Raw genomic sequence first — 14,418 nt, 5'->3', positions numbered from 1 at the left:
AGCTAATGGACTATGGTCTAGTATTACACAAAATTCCTATTATGTGTGACAATACTAGTGCCATATCTATAGTAGCTAATCCAGTTAATCATTCTAGAACAAAGCACATTGATGTTAGGTACCATTTTATCAGGGAACATGCTGCAAATGGTACCATTGAGCTTATTTTTGTTCCAACAGAGAAACAATTAGCTGACATTTTTACTAAACCTTTGGATGAAGCAACCTTCACTAGATTTGTGAGTGAAATTGGAATGCTCAATTCTTCATTCTAAGGCAAGAACTCAGCTAATGTGTTGCAGCAGATTAATTTTTAATAAATCAACCTAGTTTGATTTAATTGGAAATTAACTGTAATATGAATTATAAATATTTCAGAATCTCTGTATATTTATTTTTAAAAAAAAACTCAAAAATTAACTTAGAATATTTCAAATTCTAAGCAAACTGCGTAGTTGTTAATTTATATCTTAAATGTGTAAAATTAACACAAGGCAGAATAACAGTACTCAAAGGTATAGAGAACTGAGTTCTCGATAAGTCAAAATGACTTATCGACAAATCATTTTAGAGTTCTCGAGTGAGTCCTCGATAAGTCTATTTATAGACTTCTCGAATGACTTCTCGATAAGCTCTATTATGACTTATCGATAAGACCATGTAGAGTTCTCTAATAGTGTTAATTCACAGAGTTCTCGACAAGGATATTTTGAGACTTATCAATAACTCAGAACTAAAATAATTTAATTCAATGAATTATTTTAGACAAATACTTTTGGAAAATTTATTTTGATTTCAATTTGATTCAATTCAAATAAATTAGAATCATTTTTAGTCCATTTTCGGACAAACTGGGCATTTATCAGAGTTCTCGATAAATCATTTCTTAGTTCTCGAAAAGAATTAATAAAATGACTTATCGAATGTACTTTTTTCAAATACAAAATTACTTCTCGATAAGTTTAATATCAAACGTTTATTTGACTTCTCGATAAGTATTTTACTTTTTCTATAAATACCCAGACTTCTCGATACATACACTGTACTTAAACTTTTTCGAGATCTCAAGTGACCTAGCTTTCAGACAAAAGGCGACTTCTCTCTCGTTTTTGCTCCTTTCTCAAAACTTTTTCTTACCCACTACTTCTAAACACTAAAATGGCACAAAACATTGTTAAAGCTATCATTCCAGAGAAAGGAACCAACTTTATTGCTTTTCTTGATGCTAACCAAGCCCCTGATAGTTTCAAGGGGTTTGTGAAGTTTCTTTCTGAATCCTATATTGCAGGTGCTTTAACTGCAAGTCCTATGCTGTATTTGGACGTTCTTCATGAATTTTGGATATCAGCTACAACTAGGACAATTGTTCTAGAGAATGTCACTTCTATGGTGGTCACCTGCACAATTGGAGGCCAAGAAATTGAGTTTTCAGCTGCTAATGTGAATACAGCCCTGGGATTGCCAACTGAGAACTATGGAGAGATGCCAACTGCAGATGAGCTGAGTGAATTCATGGACTTCATCAACTACAGTGGCTCAATCAACTTGGCAAGCCTGAACAGGACAAACCTTAGGAAGGAATGGTCCTTTGTGTTTGATTCTGTAGTGAGGGCCTTCACCTGCAGAAAAACTGGCTTTGACAATATCTCAAGTGTGGTGCAGAAGCTGGTGTTCTCAATAGCTCACAACATGCATCTGAATGTTGGGGCTCTAATTCTGGAGGAGCTGGCTACCAGGCTTACTATGCCTTTGAAGAATAAAGGTAAAGAAATCTTTTTGCCAAGGTTTATTATGTCTACTTTAGCTTAAAAAGTAAATGACATACATTTGTTAGCTGGTATTGATAGTAGTAGAATTGGCAATTGTAAGCAAGTGTCCAAAATAATATTTGGCTAACTTACTACAAAGAATAAGGTGAGTGTAAGTCTTAGAATCACTCCATTTATGTTGGAGAGATTCAGGATTAATCCTTACCCTATGCCAGACATGAGGGCTCTTCAATTTGCTAGTTCAGCTATGGTTCCTGAGCCTGTGGAAGTACAAACATAGGCATACCAACAGGGACCTTCCAAAGCTGCAGCCCCTTCTTCTAAACCACTAGATGTTAGCAAACCAACCACTTTAGTCTCTCAAAAGACTAAAGTGAGTAAAAAGAAGAGAAAGGAACCAACCATTGCTGTTATAAATGAGAGTGAAACAGTTCAAACTGAACCAGAGTCACCCTTGGTCAAGAGACCAAAGAAGAGTAAGATACCTGAGTTGACCACTCAAAACACCTCTGTGTCCTCCCAAAAGGGCACAGTTGAATAAATGGGGAGTAAACAGTTACTAGATACATCCTCTCAACATGGTGTATCTATTGAAAAGAGCATTCACCCTAATGCACCCTGTACTGAGTCAGCACAACCTGCACCTAGAGTGTATGGTAGAAGAAATAAGGATGGCGCACACATTGAGGGCACATCATTCGAAGCTCCCTCATCCATTCAGGGGGAGCTGCCAACACTCACAACTGAGCAAACTTCTCTAATCTCTCAAATTTCTTCATCATATAGAGCACTTGAATCTGATTCTCAAGTGCACCAACACTCAAGTGACATGGTTCATGAAGCTGTGATCACCACCCAGAACCAACATCTAGATGGTGAGAGGCTACTAGCTGGGGTAGACTTTGATGACACCATTAAAAATATGGGGGTTTCATCAGTTTTTACTGAAGACCCCATGGTCACTCTTGCACCTTCATGTGCACAATCATCTTCACAAATGAATAGGTTTGAGGGTAGTACTCTTGAGGGAGAGCTATCTAAATCCTCTCCAATTCAATTGGAGGTTCCTCTAGAAGGAACAGCTCCCCTCAAAACCCTAGCTGAAATTGCCTTGGCAGTTGAAGCTAGGACAATTTCAGCTAGGAGCACAATTGCCAATGACCCTGTTATGGGAGAGGCAAGTTCATCACATTTATGTGACAGTGCTCTGCAAGGTGCACAAAGGTTTGAGGTTGGTGTATATGACAGTAACCCATTCAAATCCTCTCCAATTCCAATGGAGGTTCCCACTACATGTGGTGAACAACAAACTCTCAAAACCACAGATTTATCTGTGAGTCAAACTGTGACTTCAGTCACATGTGGTAATCTGGACATTTCTCAACAGCCATCCACATCTCAATCCAGCCAACCAAATGTCATGGCTCAATGGCTACAAGATATAGAAGCTCAGCCTTCTACAGTTGATGACATGTTGGTAGATCAAATCTCAGGCTTGGCTAATCTCTCTCAGCAATTGCTCACTTCAGACATGGGGAACCAGGACTATCAAGCTATACTGCTATGCTTCAATGAAGAGGTTGAACAACAGAAGGAGAAGATAGTAGATGAGGCTGAAGAGGATGGCAATGTAGATGCCTGGTTGTCTGATGACCATGTGGCAGAAATGGATGAAGTTTTAGCTAGATTCAGGAGGGAGTACATAACTATCTTGGGAAGCAATGCTAAATCTCTCACTCCTCCTGAAGTCTATGATGCCATCATGGATGTGCACAAATCTCAACTCAAGGCTTTCCATCTCTTTGAAAAGGCCCTTGAAGTAAAATTGACTGGACATGAAGATAAAATCAGGAAGCTGATCAAGGAAAAGATGGATGACATTGTGCCTTCTCAAAAGGACATCAAGAATAAATTCCAGTCTTTCACTGAGCAAATATCAAGGATGAATCTGGCCTCCATGGAGAAGGAAGTGTCAAAAATGAAGAGTTCTTTCAAGGCCCCGTGTGAACAAGTTCAAGCTCATATCACAAATTCAAATGATACCAGGGTCAATCTAAATCAAATGCATACTGCTAGGTATGAGCCTTCATTTCTTCTCATGGAGGGTGTCAGAAAAGCTGTTGATGAACACTTTGGGTCCTTCTCAGCTACAACAGTCTCCACTACCTCTACTCCTCAAATAAAAGAACTTCAAGTTCAAATTTCTTCACTTCAAGTTTCCAACTCAGATTTATCTTCACAAGTCAGAGCTCTAACCACATTGGTTAAGAGTCAATAACATGATATTCAGGCCCTAGTGGAGTCCCATAAGCATTTACAAATGCAGAATACAGTTGCTTCGGGAGCCATTATGGGAAAACTCAACATACCACTGCCAGCATTACCTGAAGCTGTAAGACCTGAGATTCCTACTCCCCTACTCATGCCTGTCACCAAGACTAAGGGGGAGATAGATGCAAGGATAGCACAATCAAAACTCAAAAGTCAAGTACAAGGTCTAGAACAAGAGAGGCTCCTTATGGCTGCCCAAGGTCCAGGAATGACACAAGAGTTTGACAATTTGCTCACTGGACTACGGAACTCTCTCAACAACAACTTCTTCACTTACAAAAAGACCTTGGAAAAGACTAGCAATTACATCAGGGTGCTGCAGATCCCAGTCAAGGACCAGTTTTTGAAGAAAAGGATAGTGATCAATCTTAATGATTCTGGTGTAGACAGATGTATGCAAGTCAATATCAATTATCTAATTTCTAGAAGAGCATCTGAGGTGGATATTTTGATTAACAAGGTCAGGATAATCACCAATGAAGAGAAAATGCTACTAGAAGAGTTGAAGAAGGCTCATGAAGCTGCATTCCCAGAAGCCTATCTACATCCAAGCAAAGGGGTGCACTATATTTGCTCTACAACCAAGCAACTGGAATATTTCCAAGTACCTAAAAACTGTGTAATGGCCAATAGAAGACTGATAATGGTGCTTGAGTCTGGGCTGAAAAGTAAGAAATTGAAGACTAGTGAAGATGAAGCTATGATCAAGATTCTGAGGAGATACATTGATAACCCTGAAGCCAATTTGCCTAAAACTCAAATCAACAAAGATGACTTGGGTGATGATGAGCAGAAGAAAGATGATCAAAACCCTTCTGGCTCAAACTCAAGTCAATCTAGCAAGGCAATTGGTGGAAAAAGTGATAGTGAGAAAAAGAAGGAGAAGAAAAGTGGATCTGAGACTCAAAGGAGGGGTGGAAGGAGACAAAGATAAAAGAATGATACCTCACAACCCCTCCAAACCCTAAATATCCAAATACCAACTGCTAAACCTTCACATTCAACCTCATCAAAAACTGCTCAACCTCAAACCTCTAAGTCTAAATATTTCTACATGCTCACTGCAAACTCTCTCATCAAAACTCAAATCACTCACAGCCATACTTCTCTGAAAAGACTCAAAACTGTACCTTCATTCAAGCCACCTCATAAAACACACTTCAAAACAGTTGGAATAGGTCCAAAAGAAGCCAAGGTCAAGAGAAGATTCAGAAGACAAAAAAGACAAAGAAGAAGACAACTGATAGCTGAATTTCTCAATGATCATGGATTTGGTGAAAAGGCCATCTGGAACAGATATGATCAAGATGATTTCCAACCTCTAAATGTTGTTGATTCAGATGAAGACTACTTCCAACAGCTAGCTGAAAGAATGGTCAGAGTTTGGGTTGTTAACATCAAAGAAGTTAGAATCTACTACAGTGATGGGTCCTTTGAACAACTTGGAAATAGACTAATGGATTCTCTCTCAATTGTTGAACTGAAAAGGGTGCTAAGCTTGATGAATGGTAAAGATTCAGCCACTAAGGCATGGACAACAGTATTGGCAGTGTTTGTGGTTAACAGAGAGGAGATGAGAGATGAGCATAGAGCTTTGCTAGCTGAAAAGAGGAGAAAGTATGAGCATGACATTGATGAGTATATTAGAAGATCAGAAGAGTTGAAGGCAGCAGGCAAGAGCAGAATATCAAAGGATGGAAGATTTCTGAATGTAAAAGCTGGCTCTTTGTCAAGATACAGGATAGGGATGTTAGCTTATTATCCTAATCCAGATTTGCTGAAACTAATAGAGGCTCTAACTGACACCCCCATCTTAGAAGAATTAGAAATACTTGTACTGATTAAGAACATAATTGAGAAAGGATCAGAAAGCTCAATCTTTACTTAATTATTGTAAACTGCCAAATGTTCAATGTAAAAGTGTTGTATCAGCTTTTGTATTGTTTTATTTTCATTCTTTAACTTGGGGTTAGTCTTGTTAACAGGCATGAATTTGTGATAAGCAATCTTCTCACAAATTGGGGGAAATTGTTGTGCAAGACATGCCTGTATCATAACAAGACTAAGTCATATTGACAACCCTAAGATTAGTTGTATTGTAACCTTAATCTGTAATTTATACTTGTAACACTTAATGTCTGTAAAATGTAAATGGAGCAGACTGGAGCATTTTTCCCTAAACAGTGTCAAGCCTAAGAATTCTATCTGGAAGAAGATCAAGAAGGTCATGCCTCAGAAGAATTATGAAGAAGCTTGGAGTTGAATAATTCTGTTTGGTGAAAAACATTCTAAGTCAAGATCTCTACAAGTCACATAATTAGTGTTATAGAGAAGTCATTCGAGAACTCAGAAAGACCTATTGAGAACTTAGGAATTGTCTATCGAGAACTCAGGAAATGCTATTGGAGATATCGATAAGTCAGATACCCATTCGAGAACTCAGAGATATCGACAAGTATACATTCATTAGAGAACTCTGAGTTATCGATAAGCCAAAGTCCATTAGAGAACTCTGAGTTATCGATAAACCAAAATTCACTAGAGAACTCGGAGTTGTCGATAAGTCAAGTCAACAATGAAGTTTCAGAGATATCGACAAGCCAACATGCCTATCAAGATGTCGAGTTCTCTACAGCTTAACTGGAGATCTCCTAGTGAAGAAATTTCTCTAAGTACAGAATTGCAGAACAGTTCAATATCTAAGGTTGCAAATCAACAAACAATTCACACAGCTGGTTTGACAAGTCTACAAAAAGCAGTTTGAGAGATGTGCAAGATTAATGGTGAACATTAACTGAAAAAGGAGGATCAACCAATACACAGTGGATGAAGATATGCTAATCTAGATATGGAAATCTCACTTTTCCCTTAAATAGAAGTGATTAGTGACAGGTTAGAAAAGCGATTAGCACTTCTTATTGTTCACTGTGTAAACTAAAGTTAACTATCATATAAAGTTAACTGAGGTCCTTTGTTTAAGAGAGGACTGAATAGATTAGAAATTGTATTCTCTCTCAAGAAAGAAGATAAGTTCTAAACCAAGAACTTAGAGATTTTGTAGCAAAACACTGCTTGATTTTTAATATAAAATTAAGTGAGTTTTGAAGATCTTTGTTTTACATATTTGCATTGTTATTTATGTTTAACATCTATTCTACAAAATCATTGATAACCACCAACTGCTAAACCCAAAGTCGATCAAAAAGTAAACATTTAAGCCAAAACATATTCACCCCCCCTGTGTTGTATTCATATCTAACAACTGTTCATCTAAAATAACATTGATCACCACAGTAATTTTTATCATTCATATGGAGTGTAAGTGTGTGCTTTAAGCTAAATATGAGACAAAGAGTAAAGTCTGATTCACTTCAGTACATCTTAGAAATAAGGCATAACTAAGAGCTTTGCTCAAAATCTATCATTAGTCTGAAGTCTACTATAGAATGAGTTCATGCATGAGTCCACCTCAACTGTTTTGTGCTCATTTTATGCATCTTTTAAGATTCCTTTTTACAGTGGCTTCTCAGTGTAAGTGAGTCACGACTACTTATCAGAATTTATGCTGTTATCAGAGTATTTCTCCAATAATCAGAGAATGTGAAAAGTCACCAAGAAAATTTTATTTTGCTTTTCTAATGCATATTACTTAATACCAGCAATGCACTTGGGTCTTCCTTCCACATACATGTTTCTCTAGATCTCAAAGGAGTACCTGATATTTATTTCTTTTCTTTTCTTTTCCTTTTGATAAGTGAGGCTTATCAACACTTAGTACATCCATAAGATTTACCAACATCAGAACTTAACAGATAAGAAGCATTATTCTAGTTTGTGACTTAGTAATAAGATACACAAAGTAAACCTAACTAAGCTCAATATCAGAATTTGGTTGTGTCAAAAGATTTCCACATAAACAATTACTTCAAACATGGGATCTTTAGTATATTAGAGACTAATAGGTCAGCATCTAACACAGGTATCCTCATTGGATTGAATAGTCACAGAAACATTCATATCACTATCAGATTTTAGAAATTCACATCAGACAATAATCAGCACTTAGTAAATTTCAATTTAAGCACAGATTACATAAAGATAGTAATATCTATAAATACTGATCATAAAGTCTGATGTATCAGAACATAAACTAAGTAGAATTAGATAAAGAACCTGAAACCATTCCAAGTTCATTTACAAGTCTTGTAAAAGTAGCTTCACATAGTGGTTTTGTGAAGATATCTGCTAGTTGTTGATCTGTTCGAACAAAATGCAATTCCACTGTACCTTCCATCACACGTTCCCTTATGAAGTGGTACCTAATGCTGATGTGCTTTGTCATTGAGTGTTGAACTGGATTACCTGTCATAGCAATAGCACTTTGATTATTACAGTATACAGGAATTTTAGAAAATTCTAACCCATAATCCAGTAACTTATTCTTCATCCAAAGAATTTGTGCATAACAACTTCCTGCATCAATGTACTCTGCCTCTGCAGTTGATGTGAAAATTGACTTTTGTTTCTTGCTAAACCAAGAAACTAATTAGCCTCCAAGAAATTGGCAGCTTCCACTTGTGCTTTTCCTGTCAATTTTGCACCCTGCAAAATCTGCATCTGAGTAACCTATTAGCTAAAAATCTGATTCCCTAGGATACCACAATGTCATATCAGCTGTACCCTTAAGGTACTTGAAAATTCTTTTCACAGCTGTTAAGTGAGGTTCTCTTGGATCTGCTTGAAATCTTGCACAAAGACAGGTAGCATATATAATATCAGGTCTACTTGCAGTTAGATAGAGTAGTGAGCCAATTATACCTCTGTAATCAGTAATATCTACTGATGTACCAGTATCCTTATCCAATTTTGTTGCAGTGGCCATAGGAGTGGATGCACTTGAATAGTCTTGCATTCCAAATTTCTTCAACAAATTTTTGGTGTACTTAGATTGACAAATAAAAGTTCCTTCTTCATTCTGCTTGACTTAAAGGCCCAGAAAATAGCTAAGTTCTCCCATCATACTCATTTGATATCTTGACTGCATTAGCTTGGCAAACCTTTTACAAAGTCTGTCATTTGTAGATACAAAAATGATATCATCAACATATATCTGCACCAAAAGTAAGTCCTTTCCGTGGTTGAGATAGAATAAGGTTTTATCAATAGTCCCTCTGTTAAATCCACTTTCCAGAAGAAATTGAGCTAATATCTCATACCATGCTCTTGGAGCTTGTTTAAGGCCATAAAGTGCTTTATCAAGTCTGTAGACATGATTAGGAAATTTTGAATCTACAAAATCTGGAGGTTGTTCAACATATACTTCTTCTTCCAATTCTCCATTAAGAAAAGCATTTTTTACATCCATTTGAAAGACTGTAAACTTTTTATGAGCAACATAAGCCAAAAATATTATTATGGCTTCCAATCTAGCAACTGGTGCAAATGTTTCATCATAATCAATTCCCTCTTGTTGAGAGTATCCTTTTGCAACCAGCCTTGCTTTATTTCTTATAATTATGCCATCACTATAAGTTTTGTTTCTGAACACCCACTTTGTACCTACAACTGATCTGTTCTTTGGTCTTGGCACTAGGGTCCAGACTTTATTTCTTTCAACTTCATTTAACTCTTCCTGCATTGCTTGCACCAAATCAGCATCTTGAAGAGCTTCTTCCACTTTCTTTGGTTCAGCCTGAGAAAGAAAAGAATGATAAAGACATTCATTTGATGTTGTTGTTCTAGTTCTAATACCTGCTTCAGGATCTCCAATAATCAAGTCAGGTGTATGTGATTTAGTCCACTTCCTTGCAGATGAAAGGTTATCTCTAGAACTGGATGATCCCCCATGATCCATGCTGTCTCCATCAACATTTTCTAATGCTCCCCCTGAAATTATGCTCTCTGAGTTGGATCCTTCAGAATTTGAGTTTCCAGAATTATCAGAACTTGGCCCATCAGAACTTGATGAATTAGAACTTGAAGAGCCTGTTCTAGGTTCTGATGCTTCTTGAGATGTGGCTGGATCTTCAATATGCCCCCCTGCACAGGTGCATTTTTCTTTGGCGTAGTCACCACAGTTTCAATAATATTATAGTTTAACCCATCAGAGTTTGCAGTATCAGGATTTAGACTATCAGAATTTAAAGCTTCATTCTCAAATCTCAGCTGATCATGATCATTGAAATCTTCAAGTCCAGTAATCTTCTTATAATCAAAAGAGAAATTGATAGATTCCATGACAACCTTTGTTCTTAAATTGTAGACTCTGAAGGCTTTTGTGGAAAGTGGATATCCAACAAAATTTCCTTCATCAGCTTTTAGATCAAATTTGGATAGTTGTTCAGGATGAGACTTAAGAACAAAACACTTACATCCAAATACATGAAAGTACTTCAGATTTGGCTTCTTTTTCTTCACCATCTCATATGGTGTCTTTCCATGCTTGTTGATAAGTGTTGCATTCTGAGTAAAACAAGCAGTTTGCACAGCTTCAGCCCAAAAGTAGGTTGGTAACTTTGCTTCATCAAGCATAGTTCGTGCAGCTTCAATAAGAGTTCTATTCTTTCTTTCAACAACTCCATTTTGCTGTGGAGTTCCAGGTGCAGAGAATTCCTGCTTTATTCCATGGTCTTTGCAGAACTCTTCCATAATCATATTCTTGAACTCAGTGCCATTATCACTTCTTATGATTTTCACAGAGTCTTTGACCAATTTATCCAGTTGTTTGACATGGTCAATCAAGATAGATGCAGTTTCACTTTTTGTGTGCAAGAAATACACCCATGTGTATCTGGTAAACTCATCTACTATGACCATAGCATATTTCTTCTTTGCAATAGACATGACATTCACTGGACCAAATAGATCAACATGTAGTAGGTTATAATGCTCAAGAATTGAAGATCCAGTCTTGCTCTTGAATGAAGATTTTCTTTGTTTTGCCTTTTGACATGAATCACAAAGGCCATCAAGAGCAAATACTGATTTTGGCAGACCTCTCACAAGATCTTTCTTGACTAGTTCATTTATATTGTTGAAATTTAAATGAGAGAGTTTCTTGGGCCAATCCCAGCTTTCTTCAATTGATGCTCTACTTAACAGACAGATTGCAGAACCATCAGAACTTGTTGAAAGCTTGGCTTCATAAATGTTACCAAGCCTGTATCTCTTTAGAACAACTTTGCCTGTAAATTTGCTTACAACTTCACAGTGTTCTTCAAACAAATCCACATGATAACCTCTGTCACAGATTTAACTAACACTCAGCAGATTATGTTTAAGTCCTTAGACTAGAGCTACTTTTTCAATGATGACATTCCCAAGATTATTATTGCCATATCTTTCCCATGTTGCCATCTCCATAAGAAACTCATGGGCCAGCTTTCTCCATAAAGTCTGATAGTAGGGCTTTATTTCCAGTCATATGTCCTGAACATCCACTATCAAGAACTAGGATGTTCTTCCTGTTGCCCTGCAATCACAAAGACCACTAATGATTAGTTTTAAGGAGCCAGACTTGCTTGGATCCTTTGGCCTTATTAAGTTTGTTAACATTTACAGCGGATTTAACATTAGAGTTTATGTCAACATTTTTCTTATCAAAATTTACAGTATCAGACTTTGCATCAGAACTTACACTAGAAGGAATAATGTTAACTTTCTTTAAAGAAGGTTTTATTTGATAATAATCATAATACAAACTATGATATTCCTTACAAGTATAAATGGAATGCCATAGACTACCACAATAAAAACAAGGATTTTATGGCTTAAACCTAACAGACTGACTCTTAACTCCTGACTTAGAAGGTAAGGTGTTTATATTTTTATTCTTCATGCAAAAAGAAGCCAGATGGTTAGAATTTCCACAGTTATAGCATTTCTTTCGAGGAGCATTAGGAATAGCCATATAATTATTGCTTTTATTCACACCTTCCTTTCCATTCCTATTTTTCCTAGGTGGCTTTACCTTGTTTACAATCTTAATCTCTTTCAGCTTATACTTAAGCTGCTTCTTCGTCATTAGGCCTATGTTAACTTCAGTTGGTTTATTCTATTTTAATTTATTAGAAGTTGACTCTGCCTTAACTTCTGTATCATTATCTTTCATCTTTTCAGAATCAGACTTTACATTTTTAGCTACAAACTTAACAGGATTTACCTTTGGCTTATTAGTCTGTTAAATAGTAATTGGCTTAATTTGTTCAGTTCCTGTTTTACTTTTATCATCTCCATAACCTAAGCCCTCTTTCCAGTTTCCACTACTTAGTAAATTCTGAGTTGTTCTGCCAGAGTTAGTCCAAGTCCTGATTATCCCTCTTTCCTTTTCTAACTCAGTTTTTAGAGATAGATTCAATTTTAACACTTCATCTCTAACATAAAAAGCATCATCTCTTTCTTTCTGAGTTTGATGGAACATAACTAACTCCTTTTCTAAATAGTCATTCTTTTTCTTAAAAGCCAGATTTTCAGAAGTTAACCTATCACATGTTAAAGTATGATCTCTATAGCTAATGAATATGGTTTTAAGATAAGATCTCAACTCAGTAATATCATCAGTATGAAAATTATAAGTTGTTTGAGGTACCTTTAACTCAGCAGCTTCAAAACTGCTATTAACATTTGCCATCAAGGCATAGTTCACCTCATGTTCAGAATCTGAAGTGTCTGTCCAGCTTTTCTTCTTTGTGACAAGTGCCTTGCCTTTGTCACCTTTTCCTTTCTTGCAATCAGGAGATATGTGGCCTTTCTCACCACAATTGTAGCATTTAACATTTGAGTAATCTCCTCTGTCAGACTTTCCTGCTTTGCCTTCAGATTTTCTGAATCTCTTCTTATCAGAACTTCCACTTTTCTTGGAAAACTTCCTTCCCTTTCTAAATTTCCTGTAGGCTATCTTTGTGATGCCCTTCACCATAAGAGCACACAATCTCATCTTCTCTTCATCAGCATCCATCTCAGATAGACTTTCAGTTTCTGAATCTTCATCATTATCAGAACTTGATGACTCGGTATCAGACTTTGTGATGAGAGCCTTTCCTTTGACTTTCTTTGAGACATCCACTTTGGGGGATTCCTCCTCAGCCTTAAGAGCAACTGTTCTTGACTTTCTCCCATGCCTCTTGCTTCTTTGATCCATCTCAAGTTCATGAGTTTTGAGCATACCATAAATTTCATCAAGAGTAGTTTCATCAAGAGCATAGTTGTCTCTTATAACACCCCCAAATCCGGGGTCGGGGATCCGGGTTGTCACGAGTTCCATTTCCCTTAATAACACCTAATTCTTAATAAACAATCATCTACTGCGTACTGTGACCCCACAATATACACACACACCACAAGTTATAGTCTCAGAGATGAATACCAAAAATAACACAAGTCATTTTATTCCACAATTATAAGTCATTACACCTCAAAAGGGTTTCTGAATAAATTTACATATTATTTGCCATCATTACAATTCATAAATGTACATAAGTCTGGTACAACAAAAGTTGAAAGCCTAGCCTATTGGTAGTTCCTACCTCAGCTACAACGGCATCAACGCCTACAGGAAACTGCGGAACGTTTCCTATCCGCTCACGAATTGGGAGCTTGGTCCTGTTCATCATGTCTATCTGTTGTTGTGTGATGAAAGAAGAAAGCAAGGGTGAGCAACAAGCCCACCGAAATAATATGTATAATAATTAACAATATATGAGCATTCTCATAGTACTCATGAAAGTCTTGGTCAAGAAGAAATGAACCAAGCTGATATCTTAACGCGACCAAGTCGAAAAATATGCAGTATATATATACATATATACTTTTCACAATCTTTGAAATCCTCTGACATGTATAATATACACAGAGTTCCAGTTTATAACTGTATAAAAATATTGTTGCAAGGTGATCTCATATATCTAACCGTGTCTCAACGTTTTTCTGAAAATCTTTGTCATGCATAAGATAATCATTTACTAGATATAAGTTGAAAAGATGAAGTTACAAGACACTCCAATATACTTATATCTTTTCCGAATACTACTTGAACTACCACCGTTCAAGTTATACTTAGTTTCAAAAGTTCATCACCCAGATGAGACTACAAGATAAGACTTGAATAGATTCAATCTTTGAAATATTATTGAATGAAATGAAGTTACGAGATACTTCATTAAGTCCCGATATATATATATCCATATATATATCTCTCACACATTTCCTGAAAACCTCTGTCATGTAAAGTATGAACAGAGTTGCAATATCCAATGAATTTTGGAAAGAAAAGAATTTTGGCATAAACCTGATATCTTGCTGATCAGGCAAAGATACCAAT

Source organism: Apium graveolens, chromosome 2, assembly GCF_009905375.1.
Source record: "Apium graveolens cultivar Ventura chromosome 2, ASM990537v1, whole genome shotgun sequence".
In the NCBI taxonomy this organism is placed as follows: Eukaryota; Viridiplantae; Streptophyta; class Magnoliopsida; order Apiales; family Apiaceae; genus Apium; species Apium graveolens.
This window is presented reverse-complemented; position numbering follows the sequence as displayed.